The following is a 14,565-nucleotide window of genomic DNA, read 5'->3' on the forward strand; positions in this document are numbered from 1 at the left end:
AAACTGTGCTAAGAATTACTGCATATATACATGGAAGGCAGTTAATTCCAACTGTCGCTTTATACATAAAAATCTGATAATATTACTGTAATCAGAACACTTTATTTTCCTTACTTATTTTTTGAAATTATACTTTAAGTTCTGGGGTACATGTGCACAACGTGCAGGTTTGTTACATAGGTATACATGTGCCATGTTGGTTTTCTGCACCCATCAACTCGTCATTTACATTAGGTATTTCTCCTAATGCTATCCCTCCCCCAGCCCCTGACTCCCCGACAGGCCCTGGTGTGTGATGTTCCCCTCCCTGTGTCCATGTGTTCTCATTGTTCAACTCCCACTGATGACATTTTCCTTACTTACTAAAAAAACAACTGGGTATAGTGGCTCATGCCTGCAATCCCAGTACTTTGGCAGGCCAAGGTGGGTGGATCACGTGAGGTCAGGAGTTCAAGACAAGCCTGGCCAACATGATGAAACCCCATCTCTACTAAAAACACAAAAATTAGCCAGGCCTGTTGGCACGCGCCTGTAATCTCAGCTACTCGGGAGGCTGAGGCATGAGAATCACTTGAACCCGGGAGGTGAAGGTTGCAGTGAGCTGAGATGAGTGAGCCACTGCACTCCAGCCTGGGCGAGAGTGAGACTCCATCTCAAAAAACAAATAAATAAGATTTAAAAATAAAGAACTGTGTAGCTACGCATATGTATCTCTCTACACCAGACTCTGCTGATGCAAAGCTACAGACGAACTCTGTTTTTTACATACTATTGGTGATTTCTCTGTCTCTAACTGCAAAATAGAATCAATAGATTTATAGGGGAAATGACCCATAATTTAAAGTGAATCCAAACTGTATACATTAAAATGTTTGAAGACCAGTAACACTGAAGTTCATTCACTTCAAAGCTGAATACTCAAATGCATCCCTTCTCCCTCGGCTCCAGTGTGACAGCCTAAGGACTGTCTCCCTTCCCCAACACCCAAGGAACCCACCTTGACAATTAAATCATATGGCCTTCTTATGACTGCGGCCGTGAGAGGTGACAGCATGCTGGCAGTCCTCACAGCCCTTGCTCACTCTCGTCGCCTCCTCTGCCTGGGCTCCCACTGTGGTGGCACTTGAGGAGCCCTTCAGCCCACCGCTGCACTGTGGCAGCCCCTTTGTGGGCTGGCCAAGGCGGGAGCCGGCTCCCTCAGCTTGCAGGGAGATGTGGAGGGAGAGGCGCGAGCCGGAACTGGGGCTGTGCGCCGCGCTTGCGGGCCGGCTGGAGTTCCGGGTGGGCGTGGGCTTGGCGGGCCCCCCCAACTCGGAGCAGCCGGCCGGCCCCGCCGGCCCCGGGCAATGAGGAGCTTAGCACCCAGGCCAGCGGCTGCGGAGGGTGTACTGGGTCCCCCAGCAGTGCCAGCCCACCGGCACTGCGCTCGATTTCTCACCGGGCCTTAGCTGCCTTCCCACGCGGCAGGGCTCGGGACCTGCAGCCCGCCATGCCTGAGCCTCCCACCCCCTCCATGGGCTCCTGTGCGGCCCGAGCCTCCCCGACGAGCGCCTCCCCCTGCTCCACGGTGCCCAGTCCCATCGACCACCCAAGGGCTGAGGAGTGCGAGCACGCGCACGGGACTGGCAGGCAGCTCCACCTGCAGCCCCAGTGCAGGATCCACTGGGTGAAGCCAGCTGGGCTCCTGAGTCTGGTGGAGATGTGGAGAATCTTTATGTCTAGCTCAGAGATTGTAAACACATCAGTCAGCACCCTGTGTCTAGCTCAGGGTCTATGAGTGCACTGATCGCACTCTGTATCTAGCTGCTCTGGTGGGGCCTTGGAGAACCTTTATGTCTAGCTCAAGGATTGTAAATACACCAATCGGCACTCTGTATCTAGCTCAAGGTTTGTAAACACACCAATCAGCACCCTGTGTCTAGCTCGAGGTTCGTGGATGCACCAATCGACACTGTGTCTGGCTGCTCTGGTGGGGCCTTGGAGAACCTTTGTGTCCATACTCTGTATCTAACTGATCTGATGGGGACGTGGAGAACCTTTATGTCTAGCTCAGGGATTGTAAACGCACCAAACAGCGCCCTGTCAAAACAGACCACTCGGCTCTACCAATCAGCAGGATGGGGGTGGGGCCAGATAAGAGAATAAAAGCAGGCTGCCTGAGCCAGCAGTGGCAACCCGCTTGGGTCCCTTTCAACACTGTGGAAGCTTTGTTTTTTAGCTCTTTGCAATAAATCTTGCTACTGCTCATTCTTTGGGTCCACACTGCTTTTATGAGCTGTAACACTCACCGCGAAGGTGTGCAGCTTCACTCCTGAAGCCAGTGAGACCACAAGCCCACCAGGAGGAACGAACAACTCCAGACGCGCTGCCTTAAGACTGTAACACTCACCACAAGGGTCCGCAGCTTCATTCTTGAAGTCAGTGAGACCAAGAACCCACTAATTCCGGTTGCAGCCATGTGCTGCCAAGACTTTGCAACATTTTAACAGATGAAATTCACTGCCTGGGTTGTACCAAATTGTGCTGAATTGCCAGTTTCTGAAGTTTCAATTTAATTTGAATCTCCAGTTTCAACTTAATTTGAATCTTCAGGCTAAAAAGATTTTGTTACAATAAACAAGATAAACCGGGTGTGGTGGCTCACACCTGTAATCTCAGCACTTTGGGAGGTCAAGATGGGTGAATCACTTGAGGTCAGGAGTTTGAGGCCAGCCTGGCCAACATGGTGAAACCCTGTGTCTACTAAAAATACAGAAATTAGCCAGGCATGGTGGCGCATGACTGTAGTCCCAGCTACTCTAGAAGTTGACGCACAAGAATCGCTTGAACCCAGGAGGCAAAGGTTGCAGTGAACCGAGATCACACCACTGTACTCCAGCCTAAGTGACAGAAAGACACCGTCTCCAAAAAAAAAGAATAGATAAGATATGCTGATATAACCCTGTATAACCCTGTAAAACCCATTAGGATTCCTGGGAATGAAGCAGTTGTTGTTTTAATACATATATTTCTATTTAGCCAAATTAAAAAATCTCAGAGCTTAAAGACAAGGCATGAATTAAATTAATAAAATCATAAATAGTTTCAACAACAAAATATTATTTTCTTTTATTTCTGTTTTTTTCTCCACAGAGCAAGTTCAACAAAATATTATTTTATTTTATTTATTTATTTATTTTTGAGATGGAGTTTCACTCTTATTGCCCAGGCTGGAGTCCACTGGCACGATCTCAGCTCACTGCAACCTCCACCTCCCGGGTTCAAGTGATTCTCCCATCTCAGCCTCCCATGTAGCTGGGATTACAGGTACTCGCCATCATGCCCTGCCAATTTTTGTTTTATTAGTGGAGATGGGGTTTCACTATGTTGGCCAGGCTGGTTTTGAACTCCTGACCTCAGGTGATTCACCCACCTCGGCCTCCCAGATTGCTGGGATTACAGGTGTGAGCCACCGCACCCGGCCTCAACTAAATATTAAAGTGTCCAAAAAAAAGTCAGAAATCCAGATTCTATACCTGCTTTAGTCAGTAATTGGCCATGTGACCTCCAGCAGCTAACAATCCCTCAGGCTTTCAATTTCCACAACAGAAAACAAAGAGCATATAATTAAATGTATAGAATATTAGGGACAGGAAGACTGTAATAAAAATCTAGTGGTTCCCAACTTGGAGTTCTTGGGTCAGCCAAGTTAATGATGCCTTTTCAATGGATAACGATGAGCTATTTTCCCTACAGGGGTTTCTCCAGTGGCCCCCTTGCAAAAGGTACCAGGTTGCAGAAGGAAGAAAGGAATCTTAATATGAAAGCAAAAAAAATCACTCACAAACTAACCACTTACCAAAAAACAACCCCACCCCATTTCCAGATTCACACTAGATTCAGAGTTTTGGGTTTCAATATCTTTGTTCTTTTTGGCAATCACCTGATGCTTGCAGTCTTTCAACTACATAATGCAAATACAGCACAAAAATCAACTGCAAATTGAAATCAAGGATCCTAGGCAACAATGATGGGCCTACATAATTGGATTAAGGGAACCTTTGAATCCTGACTATGTTGTGCTGCTCCCCCTACCTGCTAAGTAATCCTCCTCTGTGAATTTGCAGAGAAAGGTAAATGTGAGGAGAAGGTTTGTGGGAAAAATTACACCAAAATAAAACAAAACGACATTCTTGTTACTCTTGTTATAGTTCTTTGTAGCCTTTAGGTACAGATATACCCTTAGCTGCAAGCCTAACCAAGTAAAGTTATTTTCATAATTTTAAGCTTTCAGGGCAGTGACCCTTGTTTTGCATTAACTTACTTTAAGTAGCCCTTTTCTGGAACCAATTATCCTCACATAATCAGCACTGCCTATATTTTAAAATGCCTGATGGAAATAATAAATTTAACCACAGTCAATCTCCATAGGTGAACTAAAGTATCAAATTTCTTTGGCTTTGGCCAACAGTATATGCAGCGGGTGTGGTACTCCTAGATATCTTACTCTGATCAGAGGCAATGATTAATATGTTTCATTAATTAAAATCTGAGAAAGGCTCTATTAGTCATTAGATGCAATTTGGTTAGCAAAATTTTCGAAATATAGGGCCCATGGTGAGTGAATAATAAAAATGCTCCTTAATATGAATCAATTGGGATTTGACAAAATGCCCCAACATTTAAATTTCAGAGAAGCAGAAACTGAGGCCAAATGAGGTTGCAACTTTTCAAAATCCCCTTCCAACTCTGAATTTTTATTTGTCTAGTCAATCTATGCCACATTCCTAAGCCCTCCACACATTACAAGGTTTAATAAATCTCACTGGTGATCAATATATTCAACCTCAATTCCTAGTGGTTCAAGTAAAATCCATTTCCTCTGTAGGTAAATTCCATTCCATCGTACCTTAGGAAAGTCACTGATTCATTAAAACAATCCCATGGTTTCTGTTATAATGGGCTATGTTCAGGCTTCGTTACCTTAACTCAGTGATCTCTGCTAGTAAAACACACTTTTTAAAACATTTGCAACATATGCATTAAATTCCCTTCATAGAACATGTGGCTTTAAATAATGAGGAAAAAAAGAAAAGAGTTTGGCAAAAGCATTTTGTTTTCTGCCAAACCCAGTATGCTGGGTAAAATAGTTTATGAAATTTAACTAAGGCTAAAGCACTGGTTCCTGCTTTTCTCTCTGAATTATTCGTCCTCCTTGAAGAAAAAGGCTTTCTTAGTTTATATTTAGATTCTCAAGGATGCTTTCTGTAATTTCTTTCCGTTTTCCAGGAAGATGAAAAAGAATGTTAATTGAAACCTAAAAATAAGTAAAATATTCACTTAAATGATTTCATATTTATTATTTTTAAGGGTCTATTTGAAACTGCCAGATGATTAATATATTGTTTTTTTCTGAGTCATCTTAATATATCCACAGAAAACTAAATATTAAAATTAAAGAAAAAGAATCTCCTGAAATGCTGCTGTGACCTCAGCCACTTTGTGTTTTTTGTTGTTTTTTTGTTTTTGTTTGTTCATTTGTTTATTTCAGACGGAGTTTCACTCTTGTTGCCCAGGCCGGAATGCAATGGCGCAATCTCGGCTCACTGTAACCTCCGCCTTCTGGGTTCAAGAGATTCTCCTGCTTCATCCTCCCAAGTAGCTGGAATTACAGGCATCCACCACCATGCCCGGCTAATTTTTTGTATTTTTAGTAGAGACGGGGTTTCACCATGTTGGCCAGGCTGGTCGCGAACTCCTGACCTCAGGTGATCCACCCGCCTCAGCCTCCCAGAGTGCTGGGATTTACAGGCGTGAGCCACTATGCCTGGCCGAACTCAGTCACTTGGATTAGACACAACTCTTGAATTCTATCTGACCACGAAGGCCTTGGATGGGAAAGACTGGCTCCTCCCCAACAAATAAGCTACTGTCTTAGAATGAAAGCAAACCTCCAGCCCAATTTTGCCATACAAACAGACATTTATTTAACAAGCACTTACTAACAAGCAGGCTGAAAAACAGTTCTTACGACCTGTTCTGTGAAACTTGACAACAAGCCAGCTCTCTGTTCTTTTTTTTTATTATTTTTTATTTTTTTGAGATGGAGTCTTGCTCCGTTGCCCAGGCTGGAGTGCAGTGGCACAATCTCCGCTCACTGCAAGCTCGGCCTCCTGGGTTCACGCCATTCTCCTGCCTCAGCTCTCTGTTCTTTGGGTATTCTGCATGAAAGTTTACTGAAGATGGATAAAACAATAATCTACAGGCAAGATTTTGTGCTTCCCTGTTTGTCTTGGACAGTCAGTAATCCTCAGAATCAAAGAATAGACACAGAATTGTCTAGGGTTCCAGCCTTACTTAAGTCGCCTCCATACTGCACAGGTTTTAGGCCTTACTGGATTCATGTAAGGGTAGAAAATGTATCCAAAATATTTTAGCAATCCATGAATACATTTAAAGTCACCAATGACTTTACATTTTCTAACATTCATTATGCCTATAAATAAACCATGAATTTCCCCCAGATAAAAACCACTTCTGACATTTCATATGCTAATTAGCCAAGTCTCAGGTATTGAGATGCAGATAGCTGAAGCACTTGTATTAGTTAACTCCAAAAGCTGGCATTTTCTGATCAATTGCTTGTTGACCATCTCTGGAATCTCAAGGAAAGCCACTGACTGCCCCTTGTTTTGAAGCTGAAACTAACAGTAATGAACACATTCATGATATTATACTATGCTGGAGCATTTAAAAATAGATTACAAACATCATAACCAAGGCTGCTTTATTATTTGCCATTTTGAGATAGCATTATAGCAGTTACCAGTGAAATAATAAAAGGAAATTCTGTTTAGAATCCTCTTTGATTGCATTTACATTTATTGCATGTTTTCTTAGTTTGGAGAGTTAACTTTTATTTCTCAATATATGTCATTTTATCATCAACCTTTATCAGTATGAATTGGTAAATACATGGTAGAAGTCTTAAGTAGTTAATAGGGCCAGGCGCAGTGGCTCATGCCTGTAATCCCAGCACTTTGGGAGGCTGAAGCAGGCGGATCACGAGGTCAGGAGATCGAGACCATCCTGGCTAACATGGTGAAACCCCGTCTCTACTAAAAATACAAAAAATTAGCCGGGCGAGGTGGCGGGCGCCTGTAGTCCCAGCTACTCGGGAGGCCGAGACAGGAGAATGGCGTGAACCCCGGGGGGCGGAGCCTGCAGTGCCAAGATCGTGCCACTGCACTCCAACCTGGGCGACAGAGACTCCATCTCAAAATAAATAAATAAATAAATAAAGTAGTTAATAGGCTGCTATGTTAAACTTGAAGTTAAATTATATTTTCCTTTAATTTTTGCTGATTTAAAGCACTCACAGATAGAGATGGTTCTTTAAACAAGACGGTCTTTAAAGGAAAAAGAATGTTACTGTGCTTTACTTTCCCTTTTTAATACTAGTTGCTAAGCATTAGAATTGTGAAAACTATTTTTAAATGTAAAAGCACTTTCATTATCTTCCTCTTATAAATTCATATGTACACAGAGGCATCTACTGAAACAGTGAACAGGATTTGACACTGAGTCAGGAGAAATAATAATTATGGCCAATCTTCTAAAGATGTATATTTCAAACTGGCATTCTGGAAAAACTAGGAGAGCCAGAAAGGAATGATTTGTTATTGTTGGCCAGCAGTTACTCACTCCTGTAATCCCAGCACTTTGGGAGGCTGAGGCAAGAGGATGACTTGAGCCTAGGAGTTCACAACCAGCCTGGGCACCATAATGAGACCCTGTCTTTACAAAAAATAAAAATATTAGCCAGGTGTGGTGGTGCATGCCTGTAGTCCCAGCTGCTTGGGAGGACTTCTTGAGGCCAAGATTTCAAGTTTACAGTGAGCTATGATTGTGCCACTGTACTTCCACCTGGGCAACAGAGTGATCTCTAAATAAATCTCTAAATAAATAAACAAATAATAAATGTTATTGTCCATTAAGTCTACAGCGTTAGGGGAAGTAAACTGACATTTGCAAAGTCATTATGTGTCAAGCACTGTTTGAAGTGCTTTATATGCACTTTTTAATAAATACATTCACGATAATCCTATTAGGGATGGCAAGAGTTTGTAATTGTTAGAAGAACAAGTCATGAAGAAAGACCTCGGTTCCAATCTTAGCCCTACCATGCTATCTCTGAGATCATTGCCAAATTATCTTATTTCTCTCAGCCACAGTTTCATCATCAGTAAATAATACTGTTTATCTCATGGGGCTGGAGTGTGCGTATATATATGTGTGTGTTAATGGCTGGCTAAAAGAAAAACTTTTTTTGTACCTACAAGACTTCTGACACCAAGTGTGTGGCTTTTCCACATCAAGCAATTCTCCAGTTCTCCGTAACACCAACTAGGTGTCCCACAATTTAACCTGGATTCCCACAGGACTGCCCGCCACTTCACGTGCTACTTGTGAGTAGTGATTCTCTAGGTTACCCACAGTTCTGCCTGATATGGCTGCAAATTAGCATTACCACAAATTAGCGTTACCACAACCCCCTCCTCAAGTGCAATAATTTCCCATAACACCTCACAGAACTCAAGGAAACACTTTACTATTACCAGTTTATTATGAAAGATACAACTCCAGGACAGCCAAATGGGAGAAAGGCATAGGACAAGGTATGCGGGGAGGGGCACAGCACTTCCATGCCTTTTCTGGGCGTGCCACCTTCCCAGCACCTCCCTGTGTTCACCACCTGGGAAGCTCTTAGAACTTTATTATATGGGGTTTTGATGAAGGTTTCATTGTGTAGGCAGAATTGATTAAGTCGTTGGTTATGGGTGATAGAGGCTGGCTCTATCCCTAGCCTCTCTCCTCTCCAGAGATCTGCAGGTGGGGCTAAAAGTCCTGTTTTTTCTTTTGTTTTTTGTTTTTGTTTTTGTTTTGTTTTGTTTTTTTGAGATGGATTCTCTTTCTGTCACCCAGGCAGGAGTGCAGTGTGATATGATCTCAGCTCACTGCAACCTCCATCTCCTGGGTTCAAGTGATTCTCCTGCCTCAGCCTCCCTAGTAGCTGGGACTACAGGTGCACGCCACCATGCCTGGCTAACTTTTGTATTTTTGGTAGAGACGGGGTTTCACCATGTTGGACAGGCTGGTCTCGAACTCCTGACCTCAGGTAATCCGCCTACCTCAGCCTCCCACAGTGCTGTTATTACAGGCCTGAGCCACCGCGCCCCGCTAGTCTAAAAATTTTAATCCTCCAATCATGTTGTTGGTCCCTCTGGCAACCAGCCTCCATCCTCCAAGAGTCACTTCATTAGCATAAACTCAGGTATGGTTGAAAGAGGCTTCTTATGAATAACGAAAAACTCCTCTTACCCTAACCATTCTGGAAACTCCAAGGGTTTTAGAAGCTATTGTTCCAGAAACTGAGGCAGAGAACAAATAAATATTTCTTCTTATGCCACATTGGCATATAGTCATCACTAAAAAATAGTGTTTGTTTTCTTATTGTTAATGAGTTACTATTTTTAATAAAGAAATGTTAAAAAAGGAACTGTGTCCCCCGAAATTCATATTGAAGCCCCATAACCCCCTGTACCTCAGAATATGACTGCATTTGGACACAAGGCTTTTTTTTTTTTTTTTTTTGAGACGGAGTCTTGCTCTGTCGCCCAGGCTGGAGTGCAGTGGCGCAATCTCGGCTCACTGCAAGCTCCGCCTCCCGGGTTCACGCCATTCTCCTGCCTCAGCCTCTCCGAGTAGCTGGGACTACAGGCTCCCGCCACCACGCCTGGCTAATTTTTTGTATTTTTAGTAGAGACGGGGTTTCACCATGGTCTCGATCTCCTGACCTCATGATCCGCCCGCCTCTGCCTCCCAAAGTGCTGGGATTACAAGCGTGAGCCACCGCGCCCGGCCTACACACAAGGCTTTTAAATAGGTGATGAAGTTAAAATGAGGCTGTTAGGGTGGGCCCTAATCCAATCTGACTGGAGTCCTTTTAAGAAGAGGAAATTTGGACACAGATGAAGCCGCCTTTGCAAAAATAATAACAGTGAGACAATTAGACAGTGAAAGGGAGCTTACCTAACTTCTCCATCTTGCTTCTAACCTGCAAGCTCCCCTTGTTATTCCTGGGCGTAGGCCAAACTAACTTTGGGAGGAACTTAGTTTATAGTTTAACTTGAAACAAAGATAATAACAGCCCTTTCCCAAAACAAACCCCCTTCTTGCCTGGAGGCCAGATTGCCTTTTGTTAAACTAACAAATTAGTCACAAGATTAGAAACTATGGCTCAGGAATCATTCAGCCAGAGGCCACAAGATTACTAACCTATCGAATTGCTCCTATAGGTCACATTAGTATTATAAAACCTAAGAAAGGTGTTTGAGGTATTTTTTACACCTTGCACTGGATGGATCAGCTGGCGCCACTCAGATAGACAAACTAGCTCATCTGGTCTTGTGGCCTCCACACAGGAACCCACTCAGTGCTAGAGGACAGCTTCAACTCCCCATAATTTCATCTCTGACCTAACCAATCGGCACTCCCCACTCCTTGGCCCCCTTCCCACCAAATTATCCTTAAAAAAACCCAGTCCTGAATTTTCAGGGAGGCTGATTTGAGTAATAACAAAACTCCAGTCTCCTGTTCAGTGGGCTCTGCCTGAGTTAAACTCTTTCTCTATTGTAATTCTCCTGCCTTAATAAATAGGCTCCATCTGGGCACCAGGCAAAATGAACACCTTGGGTGGTTATGCAGAGAGACAGAGGAAAGACCAGGTGACCTCAGGAGAAACCAAACCTGCCAACACCTTGATCTTGGACTTTCAGCCTCCAGACTGTGAGAAAATAATTGTCTGTTGTTTAAGCCACCTAGTCTGTGCTATTTGTTATGGCAGCCTTAGCCAACAAATACAAAATATAAACATAATTTTCTATGTATTGGTACTGCCATCAATTTAATTAAATACTTTTAAAAGAAAATATTTCATTCTCAAACAATGCCAATGTAGAAGTTAATGTGAATTATCCTGAAAAAAAAAAAAAAGAATATTTTCCAAGTGGTGGAATAACAAATGGGATACATTTTAAGGATACCTTATAAAGTTTATATACACAGAAAAGGGACAAGTGAAATTTAGTATTGGTAGCATTTATTTATTTATTATGTATGTATTTATCAGGAATCCATTGTGCCTTCTGTGCTGTGCTCAGGTGACAGATAAATTTAACACTATTCCTCCCCTTAAAGAGCTCACAGACAAACAATAAATCATGCAATTTTATAAAAACATTCCAAACTGCTCAAAGAGGTGGTGAGTTTTGAGTTTTCTTATTTCCCGGAGGGATAGGAGAAGGAACCTAAGGAATCTGTATAGGCCGTTCTACGAAGACATTGATCTTATGGCCCAGCTGGGTTCACAAAGGGCCATAGAATTCTAATATTACTAATTGTAGCATTAGAAATAAAATAGGAAAACACACACTTATAAAGAGCTACAGAATCTTTGGTGCCTCTATTGCCTCTATCTCTCGATTATTTTTAAAATACATCCATTTCGCTCCATGTCTGCTCTTACCACGCTGTCTAAGCCCCTATTATTGTCTCCCTCTTAGATTGCAGTAGCTGTTGGCTTGGCTTCCAACCTTGACCCACTATATTCATCTTCACAGAGCAGCTGGGGTGATTTTTTTTCTTTTTTAAGACAGAGTTTTGTTCTTGTTGCCCAGGCTGGAGTGCAATGGCGTGATCTCAGCTCACTGAAACCTCTGCCTCCCAGGTGCAAGCCATTCTCCTGCCTCAGCCTCCAGAGTAGCTTGGATTACAGGTGCCCGCCACCACGCCCAGCTAATTTTTTGTATTCTGAGTAGAGACGGGGTTTCACCATGTTGGCAGGCTGTGTTTCTTGAGCTCCTGACAGGTGATGCACCCACCTCAGCCTCCCAGAGTGCTGGGATTACAGGCGTGAGCCACCGTGCCCGGCCAGGGTGATCTTTTTAAGTACTAAATTAGAGCATGTCACTCCTATGTTTGAAACATTTCAAAGATTTCCTGTTTTAATTAGAAAAGAATTCAAGGTCCTTTACTTTTTGCCTATAAGGTCCTGTGTGAACTTGCTTCTGATTACCCCTCTGACCTCATTTCCAATCACTCTCTTCATGCCCACATCTGTCTATTTGGTAAGCACGCCTAGCTTCTCTTCCTTGTAAGGATTTTGCGTTAGATGTTCTCTCTCTGTTTGGAATGCCCTTATCCCAGATGCTTACATGCCTGCCATCTTGTTTGCATTTGAACTTACATATAATTTCCTTAGAGAGAACACTTCCGTTGATCAATCTAAGGTTGCCCAGGAGGTACTGTGTACCAGATTATTTTACTTGTATCATAGCACTGCTCATTAACTGATATTTGCTTGTTTCCTGTCTTCCCACTCCCAGCCCCCTCTAGAATGTAAGCTCTCTTAAGAGTCATGTCATTGCCTGTCTTGTTCACTTCTGTCATATATCCCAGTATCCCAAGTGTCTGTCCCACAGTGGGCACTCAATAACGATATTTTAATTAGTGTGTGTATATAGAGTACAGCTCAGGAAGAGTTACAAAGGCATGGCAATGATTGCAAAATATCAGTACCATCTACTCTGGAAAGGTAAACACTGAAGTGGGATATAAAGTCTTTGTATATTTAAAGTGATCTTAGTGTGAATGTGGACTCTGAACTCTGTTCACACAATTGCAGCGTACTAGGATTCAGAGAAGCACTTCTTAGAAGTGGTAGTTTTAAGACAAAAATGACTAAAAAATAAATGCTTTTATTCAAAAAGCAATCTGAGGTCAGGCGCAGTGGCTCACACTCTGGGAGGCGGAGGCGGGCGGATCACCTCAGGTCAGGAGTTCAAGACTAGGCTTGCCAACATGGTGAAATCCCGTCTCTACTAAAAATAGAAAAATTAGCCGGGTGTGATGGTGGGTGCCTGTATTCCCAGCTACTCGGGAGGCTGAGGCAGGAAAATGGCTTGAACCTGGGAGGAGGAGGTTGCAGTGAGTGGAGATCCCACCATTGCACTCCAGCCTGGGCAACCAGACCAAGACTCTGTCTCAACAACAACAACAACAAAAAGCAATTTGAGCACATAGATTCAAAGTGATTAGTTTCTTTCTTTCTTTCTTTCTTTTTTTTTTTGAGACAGAGTTGCACTCTTGTTGCCCAAGCTAGAGTGCAATGGCGTGGTCTCGGCTCACTGCAACCTCCGCCTCCCGGATTCAAGTGACTCTCCTGCCTCAGCCTCCCGAGTAGCTGGGATTACAGGCATGGGCCACCACACCCAGCTAATTTTGTATTTTTAGTAGAGATGGGGTTTCTTCACATTGGTCAGGCTGGTCTTGAACTCCCAACCTCAGGTGATCTGCCTGCCTCGGCCTCCCAAAGTGCTGGGATTATAGGCGTGAGCCACCCACCGTGCCTGGCCTCAAAGTGATTAGTTTCTTGGAGATGTAGCCCTTGCAACAGCCTGCACCGAGGTTGAAAGTAAACACTGGAATGATTTAAGTGCTGAATTCTGTTTTGCAAATAAATGCTTCGTGTGTACAGACAAGAAAGGTAGGTAAACTCCAATCCTGAATTCAATTTTTAGAAAAGTTAACCTGAAAAGCCCCTTTTGTCCTTAGGCACTGGTTGCAGTTGCTGTATATAAGGTTTCACTTCACACATAAAACCTACTGGCTTGATAGTTTTCTGAGTTAATCTGAATTGGATTAAAATGAGATGTTTATAAAACCTTTCGCATTTCAGGCCTTTAATTAGTTTGCCATGCCATGGGAGAATATGACACAGAAAAATATATTCAAAATACATATTAGCAATTAACCGAAGCATATTAATTGGCAAGCTGATTTTTATTCTCTTATATTTTGAGGTTAAAACTTTGACAATGAATGATGTCAATACTGCACAAATGAGTGATTACCTAGATTCGAAGATTTGCAAAGAAAATCAATTCATTTTAGTAATCTACAAATTTTACCTCCTTTACTGATAAAAACCGTCTCAATATATCTAAATAAAATGTATAGTCATTAAAGTTCATTTAAAAATTTTTCTATCTTCATTAGTGTAAAACATGCTGTTTTAATTTAGCATATATGTGCTAGTCACCCTGAATCATCCTTTTTTATTAACTAAATAATTTTTTTTTTTTTTGAAACAGAGTCTTGCTCTGTCACCCGGGCTGGAGTGCAGTGGCGCGATCTCTGCTCATTGCAAGCTCCCCCTCCCTGTTTCACGTCATCCTCCGCCTCAGCCGAGTAGCTGAGACTACAAGCGCACACCGCCATGCCTGGCTAATTTTTTGTATTTTTAGTAGAGATGGGGTTTCACTGTGTTAGCCAGGATGGTCTCAATCTCCTGACCTTGTGATCTGCCTGCCTCGGCCTCCCAAAGTGCTGGGATTACAGGCGTGAGCCACCACACCCGGCCTAACTAAATAATTTTTAAATTTAGTGTCTTCCTGTACATTTTTGCTAATTTGACAAATATTTTCTTAGAACATACTTTAAACATGGCATTAACTCATTTATTAA

This window comes from Nomascus leucogenys, chromosome 11 (assembly GCF_006542625.1).
Source record: "Nomascus leucogenys isolate Asia chromosome 11, Asia_NLE_v1, whole genome shotgun sequence".
In the NCBI taxonomy this organism is placed as follows: Eukaryota; Metazoa; Chordata; class Mammalia; order Primates; family Hylobatidae; genus Nomascus; species Nomascus leucogenys.